The sequence below is a fragment of the Carcharodon carcharias genome, chromosome 9, assembly GCF_017639515.1.
Source record: "Carcharodon carcharias isolate sCarCar2 chromosome 9, sCarCar2.pri, whole genome shotgun sequence".
Lineage (NCBI taxonomy): Eukaryota > Metazoa > Chordata > Chondrichthyes > Lamniformes > Lamnidae > Carcharodon > Carcharodon carcharias.
In genome coordinates, this window is record NC_054475.1 from 60,611,205 (window position 1) to 60,631,618 (window position 20,414).

Consider the following 20,414-nt stretch of genomic DNA (forward strand, 5'->3'; position numbering starts at 1 on the left):
GCTTAGTTTATGGGTGTGTCTTAATTGGATTAAAACCAGCCAGTCTGGGTGCTTTGATGTATTAGTTTGAAATGTAAACAGGGAGATAGCGTGTATTTGCATTTTTTGAATAGAGCATTCAAGAAGTGGGGTGAAAACTTGACACCTTTCTAGCAGCTACCAAGCCATATGTTTATATTACTAATAAAACTGGTACAATGAATGGGATTTCATTGTTAAAGGATGAAGTTCAAAGAGGTTGTTGAGACAATGAGAATTTGAATTCAATCAGTGGTGGTAGGTGTAACTTCAGTAATGTTCGGGTGTGCAGGCAGAGGCAATGTAAGATCAAAAGGCAGCTGCAAGCATCAAACTAGCTCCACAGTGAAAATAACCTCATTTTGAATTCGTAAGGTGAAAATGTTTTGCCTGGTGTTTGGTTAAGTTTATGGGTTGTTGTTGCCTTAATAGAGATTAGTTTTGGAATTTGTTTAAAGTTATGATAGTAGTAATTTGTAGCCATATGTATATATATTTTAACCTGTGTAAAATAATAAATTGTTTCATTTGGTTTAATGTAAAACCTCGAGAACTTGTGGTCTGATTCGTGAGTTTAGAGTTGCAACTCAAACATAACACTTTTAATTATAGAACAAAAACAGAATACCTGGAAAAACTCAGCAGGTCTGGCAGCATCGGCGGAGAAGGAAAGAGTTGACGTTTCGAGTCCTCATGACCCTTCAACAGAACTGAACTTTTAATTATAGGTTATGACAGTTGTTTAAAGTTTCCCTCTGGGACTTTTTAAATAACTCCATTTTACCAACTACGTTAGTCATAACACTGTTAACTGTTTTAGCTTTGTGAAATGCATTGCGATTGAGACACCTGGGGCCCCGAGTCTAGAGCTGGACTTGAATCTTTGCATGATCACCAATGGCTTAGGCTTAAAATGTGCTTCCACCAGGTCTACCAGCTGTTAAAACGATCTGCAATTTGGTGCATTTGGGGACATCAGACTATGGATGAGGTTATATTTCTTGCTCCCGCAGATACTTAGAAGAATTGCTTTCTGCTTCTCCTCCACCATTATTTTGTCCACCACAAAGTAGAAACCTAGGCACTCTGTGTCTGACTCCAGTCTTCCATGGACAAGTCATATGGGTTGAATCTGCCAAAGAATGGCTTGACTGGTCAGTGTACTTTTCTTTCTTCACTGCAAAATCGAAATACAGTCACCAGGTGAGGTGCAGCATTGGAGCTATTTATCCTCATCGCCAATTGTAATAAACTTGGTGTATCAGACAGGTTTCTTATCAGAAACAGTTAACATTATTTACAGAGCTCCTAATGAAGCTACATGCTTGAACCAAGACCAAGGCTAGCACAGCTCCGCCCCTAAGATTACCTGCTCTTATGGTTGATTCGTCTGTACAATCACATGATCCCCAAAACAGTATGAAAGGTTTTACTTACAATCACTACAGATGGTGTGTGACTTGAGGGGAATGTGCAGGTGGTGGTGCTCCCTTGCATCTACTGCCCTGGTTCTTCTAGGTGGCAGAGATCATGGGTTTGGAAGGTGTTGTCTAAGGAACCTTGGTGAGTTCCTGCAGTGCATCTTGTAGATGGTACACACTGGTGCCACTCTGCATCAGTGGTGGAGGGAGTGAATGTTGAAAGTGGTGGATGGGATGCCAATCAAGCAGGCTGCTTTGTCCTGGATGGTGTCAAGCTTCTTGAGTGTTGTTGGAGCTGCCCTCATCCAGGCAAGTGGAAATAATTCAGGAGTTGTGCCTTGCAGATGGTGAACAGGCTTTGGGGAGTCAGGAGGTAAGTTACTCTCTGCAGAATTCCCAGCCTTTGACCTACACTTGTAGCCACAGTATTTTTTGGTCCAATTAAGTTTCTGGTCAATGATAACTCCAGGATCTTGATGGTAGGAGATTCAGCAGTGGTAATGCCATTGAATGTCAAGTGGAGTGGTTAGGTTCTCTTTTGTTGGAGATGGTCATTGCCTGACACTTGTGTGGTTTGAATATTACGTGCCACTTATCAGTCCAAGCCTTAATGTCATTCAGTTCTTGCTGCAAGCAGGAACGGACTGCTTCAGTGTCTCACAAGTTTTGAATGGTGCTGAACATTGTGCAATCATCAGCGAACATCCCCACTTCTGACCTTATGATGGAGGGAAAGTCATTGATGTAACAGCTGAAGATGGTTGGGCCGAGGACACTGCCCTGAGGAACTCCTGCAGTGGTGTCCTGGGGCTGAGGTGATTGACCTCCAATAATCACCTTTGTGTTAGGTATGACCCCAAGCAGTGGAGAGGTTTCCCAGGGATTCCCAGTGATCTAAATTTTCCCACGGCTCCATGATGCCACCGTTGGTCAAATGCAGCCTTGATGTCACTGGCAGTAACCCTCTCCTCACCTCTGGAATTCAGTTTGTTTGTCAATGTTTGGGCCAAGGCTGTAATAAGGTCAGGAGCCAAGTGGCCCTGGCAGAACCTAAACAGAGCGCCAGTGAGCAGGTTGTTCCTGAGTAAGTGCCACTTGACAGCACTGTCAATGACAGCTTTGATCACTTTGCTGGTGGCTGAGGATGGACTGATGGGGCAGCAACTGGCCAGGTTTGATTTGTTCTGCTTTCTTGTAGACAGGACATACTTGGACAATTTTCCACATTGTCTTGGAGATGTCAGTGTTGTAGCTGTACTGGAACATTTTGGATAGGGGCATGGCTAGTTTGGAGCAGAGGTCTTCAGTACTATTGCTAGAATGTTGTCAGGACCTTTGCAGTATCAAGTGTCTTCAGTCATTTCTTGATTTTATATGGAATGAATCAAATTGACTGAAGACTGGCACCTTTCGATGCTGGGAACCTCAGGAGGAGGCTGAGATGGATCAACTAATCGGCATTTCTGTCTAAAGATGGTTGCAGATGCTTCTGCCTTATATTTTGCACTGATGTTATGGGCGCCCTCACCATTGAGGATGAGGATATTTGTGGAGATTCCTCCTCCCATTAGTTGTTTAATTGTCCACCAGCATTCACAGCTGGGACTGGAAGGCTGCAGAGCTTTGATCTGGTCCATTGATTGTCGGATCGCTTAGCTCCGTCTATCGCTTGCTGCTTCTCCTGTTTAGCATGCAAGTAGTTCTGTGTTGTAGCTTCACCAAGTTACACCTAATTTTTCGGTGTTCAGGGTGCTGCTTCTAGCATGCTCTCCTGCACTCTTCATTGAACTAGGGTTGATCTCCTGGCCTAATGATAATTGTAGAATGCGGGATATGCCGGGCCCTGAGGTTACAGATTGTGTTCGAGTACAATTCTGCTGCTGCTGATGACCCACAGTGCCTCATGGATGCCCAGTCTTGAGTTGCTAGATCTGTTCGAAATCTATCCCATTTAGCATGGTGGTAGTGCTACACAACATGATGGAGGGTATCCTCAATGTGAAGATGGTCTTCATCTCACAAGGACTGTGTGGTGGTCACTCCTACCAATACTGTCATGGACAGAAACATCTGTGATAGGTAGATTGGTGAGGACAAGGCATAGCAGGTTTTCCCCTCTTGTTGGTTCCTTCACAACCTGTCACAGTCTAGCAGCTATGACCTTTAGGACTTGGTCAGCTCAGTCAATAGTGCTGCTACCGAGCCACTCTTGGTGATCGACATTGAAGTTCCCCCAACCAGAGTACATTCTGTACCCTTTCCACCCTCAGCACTTCTTCTAATTGATGTTCAACTTGGAGGAGGAGTGATTCATCAGCTGAGGAGGATAATAGGTGGTAATCAGCAGGAGATTTCCTTGACCATGTTTGACCTGATGCTTCATGTGGTCCAGAGTCAATGTTGAGAACTCCCAGGGCCACTCCCTTCTAACTGCAGATCACTGTGCTTCCACCTCTGGTGGGACAGAACATACCCAGGGATGGTGATAAAGGGTCTGGGACATTGGCTGCAAGATATGATTCAGTGAGCATGACTATGTCAGACTATTGCTTGACTAGTTTGTGGGACAGCTCTTCCAATTCTGGCAGAAGTCCTCAGATGTTAATGTGGGGGACTTTGCAGTGGATTGGGCAGGGTGTGCTGCTGTTATTTCCAGTGCCTAGGTCAATGTTGTATTGTCCATCCAATTTTATTCTTCTTTGACTTCTCAGTAGCCGTTTGATACAACTGATTGGCTTGCTAGATGTTATGGTGCCTTCTAAGAATCAACCACAGGAAACTCAGATACAGGTTAACAATAATTTTATTCAAGCAAACACAGAGAGAGTCTGCCTTAGACTAGCTAAAACAGAACTCTACCAATTACAGGAAAACCATCATTTTTATGTACAACTAGTCAAATACACTTTACATTATTCAAATTCTAATCTTGTCAGAATAGAGTCACATGAAAAGCAGATGTCTCCAGACCCTGGCACTGTTTGTCTTTACTCTTATCTGTTTATCCACATCCCCCTTTCTGTTTCCTAACCAGTTAATCCCTTATGATCCCCAAGGTCTTTCTGGAGAGTTCTGCTAATATCGACCCTACGGTATACAAGGTTCACCTGGAGAATTCTGCTGACCTTTGGTTTTACTAATAGAAATCCCTATTTAACTTTTACAGTCCCCCTTTTTGGTCCTTGGCCTAGCCCAAGGTAGTCAATTCAGTGGTACTGTCCTTTCTCTTTATACTCCACCACCCATCAATAATGGCCAGGTATCCAGCTTAGGGTTGTAAAGGTGCTGGGTCAGACCATATGTATTAGTTGGCCCTTCGATTTAGGCCCTAATTTAACACTTTGTTGCCCCAACTTTTAAGTCCCCATCGCTATTCTCTGTGCCACCTCCTAGTGTGATAAATCAGGCATGATAAATATAAAATTAATAACAGTTGGGCAATAACCAGGGCATGGGAGATAATCCGAATCCATGGATGTATCTGTACATTCGATCCCCAATTGCACAGTTCCTCCCACCAAGTGGTAGATTCTATTTGGCTACTGTCATCAGTTAAGGCGCGAGTCTGTTACTGGAGTATATAATATGTCCTATACACTCGTTGGGCCTTATCCTGGATTAGGGTGAGGTGTCTGGCAATAGTGGGATAGCATAGGAGAACTGGCTCAGATGCTGTGTCAGGTTGTCTTTAACACTTTCCTCAGCTTGAACATTAACCGTTCCGCTCTTAAACATTTCATCCAGTTCTACCTTCCCCGCTCTTGCCAGCACCTGTGTGTGTAAGCACATTGAATGGTTGTATTTGGGCATGACTGGTTGTTCCCGTACTGGAATTCTTACTGCTACATAGTAATACAATATTTCCCATTACCCATGTATACAATGTGGGTTGGCTCTTTAGCAGCCTATATAGCCTCCAGTGTACAATTAGCGGTAGCATTAAATTCGCACCTTGCTTCTTCTGTTTCGTATATCGGATGGGTACATAATACTGAGGTGGCTTCTATGGGTTTTATGACAATCTGGTTGTTTCATGGTGACCATTACATAAGATTATATACATCTGATTTGGGCACAGATACAGGCCATTCAGCCCAAACCAGTCCATGCTGATGTTTATGCTTCGCTTGAGCCTTCTCCCCTCTTTTCTCATCTAAATCTACCATTGAAACCAATTTTTCCCTTTTCCCACAATTTCTTATAGCTTACCCTTATATACGTTCATACTATCCACTTCAACTGCTCCCTGTGGAAATGAGCTCCACATTCTCATCACTCTTTGAGTAAAGAATTTTTTTTCTGAATTTCCTATTGGATTTCTTGATGACTATCTTATTGATGGCCTCGTGATATGCTCTTTTCCACAAGTGGAAGCATTCTCTTTATATCCATTCTATCAAAACCTTTCACAAGACCTCTATTAGGTCACCCTCCAGCCCTCTTTATCAAGAAAGTAGAGACCCAGCCTGTCAATCCTTACCTGACATATATGCCAACACATTTCTGGTATCACCCTTGTAAATCTTCTCTGCACCCTCTCCAGTGCCTCTATATCCTTTTTATAATATGGTGACCAGAACTGCACACAGTACTCTAAATGTTGTCTAACCAATGTTTAGTACAGGTTTAGCATACTCTTTAATTCTATCCCTCTGGAAATAAAGTCTAGTGCTTGGTATGTTTTTGTCTTAAATGACCTTGTTAGCTAGTGGCACAACTTTTAGTGATTTATGTATTTGTATTCTGAGATTCCTGTGTTCCTCTAAACTCATGTTGACTTGTACCTTCCAAATAATGAATGACCTCCCTATTCTCCTGATCAAAATGTACTAACTCACATTTATCTGTGTTGAACTTTATTTGCCAATTATTTGCCCAGTGGTGCAAGTTTATTAGTGTCCTCCTATAATTTATTGCAGTCCTCCTCAATATTGGCTAACCCATCAATTTAGTGTAATCCACAAATTTAGGAATTGTGTTTTAGATTCCAAACTCCAAATGGCTAATGTAAATTGTGAACAGCAATGGCCCCAGCATGAATCCTTGTGGAACCCTACACCCCACCTTCTGCCAATCTGAGTAACTACCCTTTATTCTTACTCTCTGCTCTCTGTCTTGAAGCCAGCCAGAAATCCATTCTGCAACTTGTCCCCTGACTCCATATTCTCCGTCCTTATTAATTAGTATACAATGGAGCATCTTATCCAAGGCCTTTTGAAAATCCAGATAAATTACATCTACCGCATTACCATTGTCTACTTTCTCTGTTATTTCTTCAAAAAAATCAATAAGTATGGCCAAACAAGATTTTCCATTTTGAAATCCATGCTGACTATTCTTTATTATATTTCTCATTGTTTGAATGATCTTCTATTCCTTCCTTTAGTAAGAATTCCATTATTTTTCTTTTTTTTTTCTTTCAGGTGATGTGGTCATCACTGGCTAGGCCAGCATTTATTGCCCATCCCTATTTGTCCTTGAGAAGGTGGTGGTGAGCTGCCTTCTTGAACTGCTGCAGTCCATGTGGTGTGGATACATCCGTGGTGCTGTTAGGGAGGGGGTTCCAGGATTTGGATCCAGCGACAGTGAAGGAACGGCGATATATTTCCAAGTCAGGATGGTAAGTGGCTTGGAGGGGAACTTGCAGGTGGTGGTGTTCCCATGTGTCTGCTGCCCTTGTCCTTCTAGATGGTGGAGGTTGTGGGTTTTCCTATGTTAACATGACTGGCCTATAATTCCCTGGACATGTTCTGATCCCTTCTTAAATATGGGAATTAGATAGCTATCCGCCAGTCTTTTCTAATGAATTATTGAATGTGTGTAGTAATGCCTCTGCTATCTCTGCCCTGGATTTGTTTAGAATACATGGATACAATCCATCCAGACTAGGGGCTTCAGAAAAGGTTTACCAGACTAATACCTGGAATGGGCAGGTTATCTTATGAGGAAAGGCTGCACAGGTTAGGTTTGTACCTGCTGGAGTTTAGAAGGGTAAGAGGTGACGTGACTAAAACATATAAGATCCTGAGAGATCTTGACAGGGTTGATGTGTAGAGGATGTTTCCTCCTGTGGAAGAATCTAGAACTAGGTGTCACTGTTTAAAAATAAGGGGTCACCCATTTAAAATGGAGATGAGGTGAATTTTTTTCTCTCAGAGGATCATGCCTGTTTGGAATTCTCGACCTGAAAAGGTGGTGAAAGCAGAGTCTTTGAATATTTTTAAGGCAGAGGTGGATAGATTCTTGATAAGCAAGGGGGTACTAGGTTATCAGGGGTATGCGGGATGTAGATTTGAGCCATGATCTTATTGAATGGCTGAGCAGGTTCAAGGAACTGAATGGCCTACTCCTGCTCCTTGTTCGTATGTCATGACTACCTCTTCTATCTCCCTGGTAAATCCCAAAGTGAAATAATATTTGACCATGATGGTCTTATGTAAGGAATTCCAAGATCTTGACTTGGTAAGATACATACAAGTCAGGATGGTGTGTGCGGTGGACGTAAACTTGTGGTGTTCATATGATCATGTCAGCATTGGTTGCACTCTTGCCTTTGAGTCAAAAAGTTATGGGCTCAAGTTCCACTCCAGAGACTTGAGCATGTTATTCAAGCTGGCATTAAAGTGCAGTACTGCCATTCTGCAGGTGAGATGTTAAACCAAGGAACCTTCTGCCCTTTCAGGTGAATGGGATCCCACTGAACTATTATTTTTCTTTCTTCTTCCATGGGATATGGGAATCGCCAGCAAGGCGAGCATTTGTTGTACATCCCTAATTGCCCTTGAACTGAGTAGCTTGCTAGGCCATTTCAGAGGGCAGTTAAGAGCCAACCACATTCTGTGGGTCTGGAATCACATGTAGGCCAGACCAGGTAAGGATGACAGATTTCCTTCCCAATAGAACATTAGTAAACCAGGTGGGTTTTTATGATTTCACGGTCTAGCTTTATAATTCCACATTTTATTAATTGAAGTTAAATTCCACCATCTGCTGTGGCAGGATTTGAACCCATGTCCCCAGAGCATTAGCCTGGGTCTCTGGATTATTAGTCCAGTGACATCACCACTTTGTCACCATCTTCCCTATTGAAGAAGAGCAGCAGAGTCCTGGTGAACTTTTAGAGTAGACAGTGCAGTAACAGTGGGATTTAGCAAACAAGGAGTTAACAAGAACTCAAGGTATTTGTAGACAGGATATTGGGCTGTTTGATGCAGTGCAGACCAGAGCCATCTGGCCTGCTGTGGTGATTTACAGCCAGGTTAGACAAAGGCCAAATAAGGAACACTCAGACCTTTCATTACATTCTAAACCACTCAAGTAAACCAAATAATAAACAGGATCCGTGCACTGCCCAAACAGGAAGTGAAGTATGAGACTATTGTTACTGTGCTGTAAAACATGAGCAGAGAATAGTTCAGGTTTGTTTTAATTGGAACCAATAAGTGTGACAATGGTTGCCCTAGCATCAGACTGAAAACATCACCATAAGTGACCTATCTGGGAGGGCTCCACTTATGCAATAGTCCACGAGATCCAATTAAACTCAGATAAATTTAAAATGAAGCTAAATCAGTACCCTATGTAGTAGTCAATCTTGTGTAAAAGTTGACTCCCAACTTTTGGCCAAAAATCTTTCATTTTTCATATATCTCATGTAAAGGTTGCAACTTTCCAAGGACACTCAGCTCCAACTCAGCTCATTGTTCCACTCTGTGTTCAGAGTAACACAACAGAGACCAGGAATTGAAGAGTTTTCTGATCTTTCTGCATTGGTGTGAAATCACAGAGTGCAATTTGCCCACTGAAATATTGGGGAACTTCAATAAAAGTTTCATTTCTCATTGTAATGTGGAGGTAAGATTGGAACAAACTGCAGAGTCTGTGTACACAGTGTGTGTGAGCCATGAGCACTAAACATTGCCAGAAATGAACTGTCCTATGGCCCCATAGGAAAAGAAAAGGGATGATTAAAAACTTACTATTTTAGGCTGCTTTCTTGTTCCAATCCACTGAGTGTTGGAAACTGAGAGACTGAAACCCAGCACAGTTCTCTGCTGGCTGTGTGGCCTGTGAACATTGAAGTAAGCTCCTTGAAAACACTTCCTGTGTAAAAGTTGACCCCTTAACATTTTACCTAAAAAAAGGTTTGAAAATTTTGACTTTTACACAAGTATATACAATATATTGTTGTCAAAATCATTGCCCATATATATCCTTTATTGTCCACTGATCATGGAAAGCCTGAAGTGTTCCACCCTCTCCAGGGCCACCTAGGCAAGCACAGGCCTCATCTCAGTCTTAAATGATTGACCCATATCCTCCTTGTCTCTGTGTTCTAGACTGTCTAGCCAGGGAATCAATCTCTCAACATTGATCCTGTCAAGTCCCTCAGAAACTTTTAAATTTCAGTGAGATTATTATTCATTCTTTCTAAACTCTAGAGTATGGGCCAAATCTAACTACTCATCATATGACAATGCTATCATTCCAGGGATCAATCCAGTGAGGCTGCTCTGCTCCAAGACAAACATATCCTTCCTTAGATATCGAGACCAAATCTGCACACATTACTATAAGATTTAAGATCACCAAAGCCCTACATAATTGTACCAATTATACTTGTACTCCAAAGCCCTTGCAATAAAGGCCAACATGCCATTTGCCTTCCTAATTGCTTGCTGTACCGGTATGGTAACTTTGTGTTTCTTGTACAAGGACACCCAAATCGTTCTGAACATCAACATCTAATAGTTTATCAGCATTTAAAAAAAAATTCTACTTTTCTATTCTTCCTACCAAAATGAATAACCTCTCATTTCCCCACATTGTACTCCATCTGCCACCTTAATGCACACTCACTTAACCTGTCTGTACCCCTTTGCAGCCTCTTTATATCCTCTTCACTCCTTACTTCCCCACCTAGCTTTGTATCATCAGCAAACTTGGATACATTACCCTTGGTACCTTCATCTAAGTCAGAGGTTGTAAATAACTGAGTCCCAGAACTGATCCTTGCAACCTTCTGAAATAAAAACAGAAAATACTGGAAATTCTCAGCAGGGCAGCTGCAATGTGTAGAGAGAGAGGAATTGATAGGTGTCACTTCGTGCATGCACACAATAAATACAGGCAAATTCGGGCAGGCGTATCCTTGATGATGTCATGTGGTGATCTGCACATGTGCAAATCTTATGCATGCATAACTCCCCAGAAACAAGCACAGTGAAACTGTTAATATTTTGGTTAATATAACTGGGAAAAATTAGAAATATTATAGGATTTAAGCAGGTGAAAGGGGTGAGGGTGGAAAAAGAACAAAATAAGGAAAGGTCTGTGATAGCGTGGAAGAAATGATGAAAGAGTTGGTGGTGCTGAGCAAAAAGGAGTGATGATGGGACTAAAGAAGCAAAAGATGTGTCTAGAAGAGATGTGAATGGCAGAATGATCAACAGCTGCCATCTGAAAGCAGAAACAAAAGAAAAATGAAACTAATTCCAAAACCAGCAAAGAAATGGAAAGAAAGTGGGGCCAGAGACAGTCTGACATTGTTGACCTTAATCTTGAGTCTGGAAGGCAGTAGGGTGCCTAATCAAAAGATGAGGTGCTGTTCCTCAAGTTTACGTTGAGTTTCATTTGAACTCTGCTGGAGGCCAAGGACAGAGAGGCCAGGGGAGAGGGAGAATTAAAATGTCAAATGGCCGGAAGCTTGGAATCATGCTTGTGGACTGAGTAGAGGTGTTCTGCAAAGTAGTCACTCAATCTGCATTTGGTTTTCCCAGTGTAGAGCAGACTGCATTGTAAGCAGCACATATGGTGTACTAAATTTAAAGAAGTACACGTAAATCAATGTTTCCCCTGGAAAAAGTATTTGGAGCCTTGGATGGTGCAGAGAGAGGTATAAAGGCAGGTGTTACCATGGAAGGGGAGGATCTGTTGAGGGTGATTGCATGGACCAATGTGTCATGGAGCAATGGTCCCTTCATAATGCTGAAAGGGGAGGGAAGGGGAAGATGTGTTTGGCGGTGGGATCACACTGGAGGTGGCAGAAATAGCAGAGGACGATCCTCTGAATACAGAGGCATTCCCACTAGTAACAGCTTGTAGTTCCTGTTTTCTCTCTTCCTCCTTTCTTGAATAGAAGTGTTATGTTTGCTAACTTCCAATCTGCTGGGAGCATTCTAGAATCTTGGGAATTTTGGAAAATCATAACCAGTGGAACCACTATCTCTGCAGCTATCTCTTTTAGAACTCCAGGATGCATGTCATCAGAACTTGTCAGCTTTTAGTCCCATTAGTTGCTCTAGTACTTTTCCTCAATTAATATTAATTACTTTAAATTCCTCATTCTCATTAGATCCTTGGATCCCCAATACTTTTGGTATGTTTTTCATGTCTTCTACTGTGAAGAGAAGTACAAAATATTTGTTTAACGCCTCTGCTAATCTTATTGCCCACATTATAATTTCTTCTGCCTCTGCCTCTAAAGGATCAACATTTACTTTCACCACCTTTCTACAAACTTGTAGAAACTCTTAGAAACTGTTTTTATTTCTTTCTCATTTACTCTTATTCTATTTTTCTCTTTTTATCAATTTTTTGAACGTCTTTTGCTAGTTTCTAAAACTCTCTCAATTATCAGACTTATTGCTTCTCTTTGCAACATTATAAGACTCTGCTTCTAAGCTAATACCGTCCTAGACTTATTCAGACAGCCATAGATGGATTATTTTTCTCTTGAAGATGTTTTTTCCTCAATTCTCTGAATTTTGAATTATTTCTCATTTTTCAACAGGGTTAGTGGCTAACTCTGTTTACACATTTGTAGACCCAGCTATGATTCAGCAGCTGATGTCTCAGCTTTTATTGCAGCACAAGAACTGCCATCCAACATCTGTGTGCTGTAGTGGGAAGGTCAGACTGCTGCCATCATGCCTATGGATTACTGTGTGCAGAGTGTCAGAACAGTTCAGCAAGCTGTCCTCCAGCAGATTACTAGAATTGCTGAGGAGCTGCCCTATGGGAGTGACAGTAGTTCTGTGGAGCACGAACATCATGATGGCAAGGCTATACAGCAGGCCACCATAAATCTTGGCATTTGCTCTGCTGAGTACTGCAAGGCTCCAGAGCAGTCCAGGCAGTGGAAGAGTTGATTTAGCATGTGAGTGGTCTGCTTTCATTGTATGCATGTGTCGGGGTAGGAGGGGGACAGTGAAGTTGTTAGCCGTGTAGTCAGTCCCTAGCCTTTGTTGCCCAGTAGCCACCCCTGTGGTGGCTCAAATACAGCTGCATGCTACACAATGGAGGCATCATGACCTTTTGGACATTGGCCTGCATAATTTACGACCTCTGTGACAAATCAGCTGGACATTGAGGCTGCGAAATAACTTTTGGTTCTGTTAGAGTGCAGAGTTGGTATGCAGCGCATGCAAATGATATGTGTGCAGTCAATGGCATCCTGCACCATGGGGAATCCTGCAATCTTGGCAAAGTTGCATGGTCAGTCTACCTGCTTGTTTCTGGAAAAATAGAATGAATGAAGTTAACTCTCCTTGAAAGCTTTGGTGACCTCCTTTTCATAACAGTGCATGCTGAATTGTGAGATATTGCAAATATCTTGAGCCCCAATGTGAAAGGAGCCAGACGCATTAAAATCCATTTCCATTGTCACCTTCACAGTCCCTGGCAATGTGGCTCTTGTCCTAATCTGAGGTTGCAGTTGTAGCTGCAACAGGTGGCAGATTTCAGTGAGGACACTCTTAATGAATGGCAGACACCTCACAGATTGTTCCCTGCTGAGGGTCAGGTAGGGAAATTGCTCCTTCATCACTTTGGGTGGGCATGGCCTCCTGCTGAGAGTTCTTGCCCCCTTCCTCCTCCTCCTCCTCCTCTCTCTTTCAGCATCTTGTCCTGCTCTGCGTGACCTTTGTCCATTCTCCAAATTATACTGCATTCTAAGGGGAATTACAATCATTGTATATGTGAATTTTTGCACCATTGAATTGTCTGAATTCTGCACTAGTAAATGCCATGAATATTCTAAATGTGAATGTTGTGCTTGTAAGCTATTTTTACTCTAGGTGTTTTGTTGGTCATCATTGTACAATGAAAATTATATGATTGAATGTTCTAGTAAATATTGTGCTTCTGGATTTGTACTAGTGAATATTGTGCTAGCAAATGTTGTGCTAGTGAAATTTGTATACATGAGTGTGGAGGAGGGTATGTTGTACTTGCATCCTCCAGCATTAAGTGCTTGGATTTCTTGATTTTTTTTCTTCAGTGCTCATTATTCTCTCCCCAATTAAAAATAAAGAATTGCATTTATATAGCACTTTTCATGACCACCGGACAGCTCAAAACACTTTGAGCAATTAAGTACACTTGGGGTGTAGTCACTGTTGTAATGTAGGAAGCACTGCAGCCAAATTCCCACAAACAGCAGTTTGATAATGATCAGATAATCAGTTTTTGTGATGTGGATTGAGGGATAAATATTGGGCAGGACACCAGGGATAACTCCCCTGACCTTCTTTAAAATATTGCCATGGAATCTTTTGCACTTGAGCAAGCAGGTGGGGCCTCGGTTTAACATCTCATTCTAAGGACAGCACCTCCAATACTGCAACACTCCCTCAGCACTGCACTGGAGCGTTAATTGATCCTTGTACTCAAGCCCTGAACCTGGAACCTTGAGACTCAGAAACAAGTATGTTAGCAACCAAGCCACAGCTGACACTATGATATATATTAATTTGTTTAATATAATAATTACTATAATATATAGATGACTTGGGAAAGAAAAAAAGCATAGCTCTGCCCTGGGTTACAGGTCAGGAGGAGGGCAAGTGGACCTTCCCGATTATGTCTGGGCTGCTCACAAAGAGGAAACTTGGTATTGAATCAACTCATAACAAAAAACTCGAACTGCGGAAAATTCTTTTGCAAACAAAAAGGAAGTGAAAGAGAAGTCAGCTGGAGTATTGGGAAATGAGCCAGAAAGGTAAATAAAATCTGAGAAGGAGCCAGAAAGGTAAATAAAATCTGAGAAGGAACCAGTTCTGTGTGAAACTTCTTAAGTACCATCAGTCAATCATATATAACCCTACAACCTGACATTACAAGTCGAGCACTGAGCATCTATTCGCAACAGGCAGCTACAAAGGATATCGGAACTGTGAGGTTAAACATACCAGGAGAGATTGAACAGCTTGGGGCTCTTTTCTCTACAAAAGACCATGATCTGAAAGAGATCTTCAAGATTATGAAAAGATTTGATAATGTAGAGGTAGAGATCTCTACTTGTGAGGGAGTCTGAAACTATTGGCCGTAAATATATGACAGTCACTAATAAATCTAATGGAGAATTTAGGAAAAACTTCCTTACTCAGAGAATGGTTAGAATGTGGAACTATCACAAGGAGTAGTAGAGAGAAATAGTGTAGATGCATTTAAGGAGAAGTTAGATAAACACATGAGGAACTCTGTTTCTCTCCACAGGTGCTGTCTGACCTGCTGAGTATTTCCAGCATTTTCTATTTGAATTATGAACAGCCTATAAGTGAATGAATGAGTGATCAATCTATGGAACAAACTCCCTGAAAAAGAATGGAAGTGTATCATATTGATTAATTCAAATGCAAATTAGGTAGTTACAGTATACAGGGGTAATTTGAGACATGGGGCTGGTGGGGGGGGAGGTTTCCCAACCTCATGTCTGAGTCTTTTATTAGCTTATTAATAACAACATCTGCTTTGACTAGTCGACAATTTATGGAGTCATAGGCTGGATAGCTACAAGTTGAGAAGGGAGGGTTGCCCGCCCATGATCCTGACAGCTTCCCTGCAACAATTTAACACTTGGAATAGCTTTAATTGCTTTAAGGTGAGACTTTCTTCCCTTTCTCAAGAGATAGCCCTGCCTTAGAGAGCTGCCAGCCAATCAGATGGCCAGCAGCTCTGTAGTCCCATCAGCGCCAGCCGGGAGAGGACCACTGCTGGGACTATAGACAGTTCACCACATCATGGAACCCAGGCCAGTCTGGGGTCAGACATCTCAAAGTGGGTGAGGGAGGTGGGTGGGGGGGGGAGGTCGGGTTCAAGACACTGGGGGTTAAAGGGGGAGTTGGGGGAATGACATTGGGGCTTGCCTCTGATGGGCCCAGGTGATCACCTTGTGCTGCTAAAGCTGGTGGGCATTCCACACTCATGCTCTTGAGTCATTCGAAAAGAGTAAAACTCCTGGAAGCGACAGCTTACAGGCTGAGTTATATTCAGCTCTGTGGGACTGGATTGGCCCAGACCTGCTAGAATTGTACAACAGTATGCTCCTGGCTGGCAGCATGTCAGGATCCACAAGGAATGGCATCATCGCTCTCATCTACAAGCAGAAAGAGGAAAGGGAGGAAATTATAAATTGGCGACCCATTTCACTGCTGAAGGTGGACTATAAGATTCTGTCCAAGGTCATTGCCAATTGGGTCAAGTCAGCTCTGGAGTTGGTGATCCACCCTGACCAGACCTGTGCTGTACCCGGCAGAAAGATCTCTGACAGCCTCACACTACTCAAGGGTACGATTGCCTATGTACGGGACAGGGGTGTGGACACCTGCCGCATCAGCCTGGACCAGGAGAAGGCCTTTGACAGAATATTGCACACCTATATGGCAGATGTGCTCCAAAATGGGGTTTGGGGAGGGAATCCACAACTGGATCCAGCTGCTCTACACAAACATCTATCACGCAGTTTTAACTTATGGGTGGAAATCAGAAAGCTTTCCAATTAAATCTGGAGTCAGGCAGTGTTGCCCTCTCTCCTCTGTCCTGTTTGTGTGTTGCATGGAATCCTTTGCTGAGTCCATCAGGAAGGATCTGGGCATAAGAGAAATGACAATCCGAGGCAGTAGAGGCACTCAGGTCAAAGCCTCCCTGTACATGGATGACGTCGCCGTCTTCTGCTCGGATCCGCTGTCGGTGCGCAGACTGATCAACATCTGCAACCAGTTCAAACTGGCCTGAGGAGCCAAGGTAAATCATGGCAAGAGTGAGGCCATGTTCTTTGGGTACTGGGCTGACCAGTCCTTTGTCCCCTTCACAGTCAGGTCAGACTGCCTGAAGGTGCTGGGGATATGGTTCGGAGGGACCAAGGCATGCATTAGAAACTGGAAGGAGCGAGTGGCTGTGCTGGAAAGAAAACTGGGCATGTGGGAGCGATGCTTTCTCTCCACAGCAGGTAAGAACCTGGTCATCTAGTGTGAGGCACTCTTGGTGTTAAATACCGGCATGAGGCAGGATGAGGCCTTAAACGTCCATTAATTGGCCATTTAAGGACCTCAATAGGTCCAAGGGTGAGAAGGCATCCCGTTGTGTCCCTCAACCCTGGTAAAATTTCAGATAGGTCGGGGGCGGGCAGGTAGTGGCGGGAAGGCCACCTGCTGGATTTTACGTGCTCCGCGTTTTCAAACCCGCTGACAGGAGAGAGTAAAATCCAGACCCTAGAGTCATAGAGAGTCACTTATGGCACAGAAGGAGGCCATTCAGTCCATCAGGTCTATGCCAATTTCCCCTTGGAGCAATCCAGTCAGTCCCATTCCCTTGCCCTATCCCCGCAATCCTGCAAGTTTATTTCCTTCAAGTGCCTATCCAATTTCCCCTTTGGAATCATTTATTGTCTCTACTTCCACTATCCTCGTAGGCAGCACTATGTATAAAAGTTCTTCCTCACACTCTCACTGCGCCTTTTGCCTAAACGCTGATACCTGTGCCCCATAAAACTGTCTCATTAGCTAATGGGGACAATTTTTCTACCTTACCCAAACCTATTATAACTCTTTTATCACCCCTCAATCTCCTTCATTCCAATTAAGGAGAACAATCCCAGATTCTCCAAATCCCTCAACCCTGGAATCATTCTGATAAATCTCCTCTGGATCCTCTCAAGGGCCTTCATCCTTCCTAGAGTTATTATATTTTTATATTATTACAATTATCATTGTATCTGGGATGGTAAAAGGTGACCTAGATGGACTCAGGTCTTTTTAATTCCTACCAGTCATTTCTATCAGCTTGGGCTGTGAAATTCACTTCACTCATTTTATATACTTGGAGTGGATTTCAAGTAAGAACCTGTTATCATTGAAGCAGTCAGCTACATACTTGAATAATCCTATCCCATTCAGACAAAGGAACCAGAACTGAAGGGGGATGGGGGTGTAGAATCGTACAGCAGTCAGCACCTTCGCCTCAGGAGGAACTCAACAATTAAAAGAAATTGCCCAAAGGTAGATTAGAGGGGATTTTGTCACTAATATTCAAGAAATGGGTGTGGGGGATTAGGATTAAATCATATCAGAGTAAAAATAACAGCTGACTGCTTCCATTATTGACCCCAGAGAGCTTGCTGTGGACTGGTGGATATCAGGTCTGTGCCTGCACTTCTTATGTGACATTTCCAACCTGGTCCATTATTAGTATGTAGAAGGGTATGAGCTAGCACAACTGCAGACAGAGAGCCCATTCATTCAAACACACAACCTAATTACACAGACAGTCTAATTATATGGCTTTGAGCTTTTAACACAACATTCTATTCCAATAGGCTCCCTGATCCAATAAGTATTTGAATCATACAGAAGGTTCAGTTCCACCCAGTCTGTAGTGAGTTAGACAATCTTAATCATGGCAGCTTTAAGAGCCTGTCCCTGATCACAACCAATGACTCCTGTTGGAGTGTGCAGCTTAATGCAGACATGCTCAGTTTTGTTGGAAACAAAAACAGAAATACCTGAAAAACTCAGCAGGTCTGGCAGCATCGGTGGAGAAGAGCAAAGTTGACGTTTCGAGTCCCCATGACCCTTCAAGAGAACTAAGTAAAAATAGGAAAGGGTTTAAGGTGGGGGGGAGGGGGGGGTGGTGGTGAAGAAGGGGTGGTGGTTGTTGGGACAAGCAAGCAGTGATAGGAGATAACCAAAAGATGTCACAGACAAAAGAACAAAGAGGTGTTGAAGGTGGTGATATTATCTAAAAGAATGTGCTAATTAAGAGTGGAGAGCAGGACAAGCAAGGTAGCTCTAGTGGGGGTGGGGTGAAATAACCGATGGGTGGAATACATTTAAAAATAATGGAAATAGGTGGGAAAAGAAAAATCTATATAAATTACTGGAAAAAATACTTGCGGTCCGCAAGCACTACCGAGAACTCCCTGTCGCTTGCCATTTTAACACTCCACCCTGCTCTCTTGCTCACATGTCTGTCCTTGGCTTGCTGCATTGTTCCAGTGAAGCTCAACGCAAACTGGAGGAACAGCACCTCATCTTCCGACTAGGCACTTTACAGCCTTCCAGACTGAATATTGAGTTCAACAACTTTAGATCTTGAACTCCCTCCTCCATCCCCACCCCCTTTCCATTTCTTCCCCCTCCTTTTTGTTTTTTCCAATAATTTATATAGATTTTTCTTTTCCCACCTATTTCCATTATTTTTAAATGTATTCCACCCATCGTTTATTTCACTCCACCCCCACTACAGCTACCTTGCTTGTCCTGCTCTCCTCTCTTAATTAGCACATTCTCTTAGATAATATCACCACCTTCAACACCTTTGTTCTTTTGTCTGTGACATCTTTTGGTTATCTCCTCCTATCACTGCTTGCTTGTCCCAGCAACCCCCTAGCCCCCTTCTCCCCCACCCCCCGACCCCTTAAACCAGCTTATATTTCACCCCTTTCCTATTTTTACTTAGTTCTGTTGAAGGGTCATGAGGACGCGAAACATCAACTTTGCTCTTCTCCGCCGATGCTGCCAGGCCTGCTGAGTTTTTCCAGGTATTTCTGTTTTTGTTTTGGGTTTCCAGCATCCGCAGTTTTTTGTTTTTATCTCAGTTTTGTTGGAGTTGCTCTCTAATATTAAATACACTTACACATGGGTGTTACTGGCATGGCCAACATTTAGTGGATATCTCTAGTTACCCTCAGAAGGTGATGAGGGCTTTCATTTTGAATTGCTGGTGGTAATTTTAATACAATGAGGTAGTTTGGCAAGTCAAAAGCAAAATACTGCAGATGCTGGAAACCTGGAATGAAAACAGAAAATGCTGTAAATACTCAGCATCTATGTAGAGACACTGAGTTGACATTTCAGATTGATGAACTTTCATCAGGACAAGAAAAGATTTGCAATGTGACAGGTTTAAAGCAAGTAAAGAGGCTGGGAAAGACAGGTGGAGGGGAGAATTAAAGGGAAGGTCTCTGATGGGGTGGAAGAAAAAGAGATTAAATGATAAAAAGGTGATAGTGCAAGGCAAAAGGGGGTGATAATGGGACAAGAAACAAAAACATGTCTAGGGGAAATATAAACAGGAAAAGCAGAATCATTACCAACAGCTGCCGTCCAGAAACAAACTCAAAACACAAAAACAAAATGGAGGCAGAGATTACTATCTGAAATGGTTGAATTCAATGATGAGTTCAGAAGGCTGTAAGGCATCTAATCACTGGCTTGTTAGGTCAGTTTAGAGGGAAATTAAAAGTCAACTGTGTAGCCATGGGACTGGAATCCCACAGGCCAGCCCAGAGGGCAGGTTTCATTCCCTAAAGAAAATTAATGGTCCAGTTGGAACTTTATGATATTCCATCAGCTTCATATTTTGATGGGATTTGAACCCTCATGCTCTGGATTACTAGTCCCGTGACATAACTATGATACTATAATTATATAATAGTGTTTGGTGCTTGCTGATTTTCACACTGACCACTACCACAGGTTTTCATCCTATTTGTAATACTAGCCCGAAAGGAACAAATCTTGAATATATAATGGCTCTATTAAGCCAGTTGTCTCCCCCCCAATCCTCCTTCTGTCTCTCTCTCCTTCCCTTGATTCACCCACTCTTCCCCCTCCTCTGCCTTCCCCCCTTTCCTTCCCTTTCCTCTTCATTCCATCTCTCCCTTTCCCCTTCCTCCTTCACTCTCCTTCTCATTCC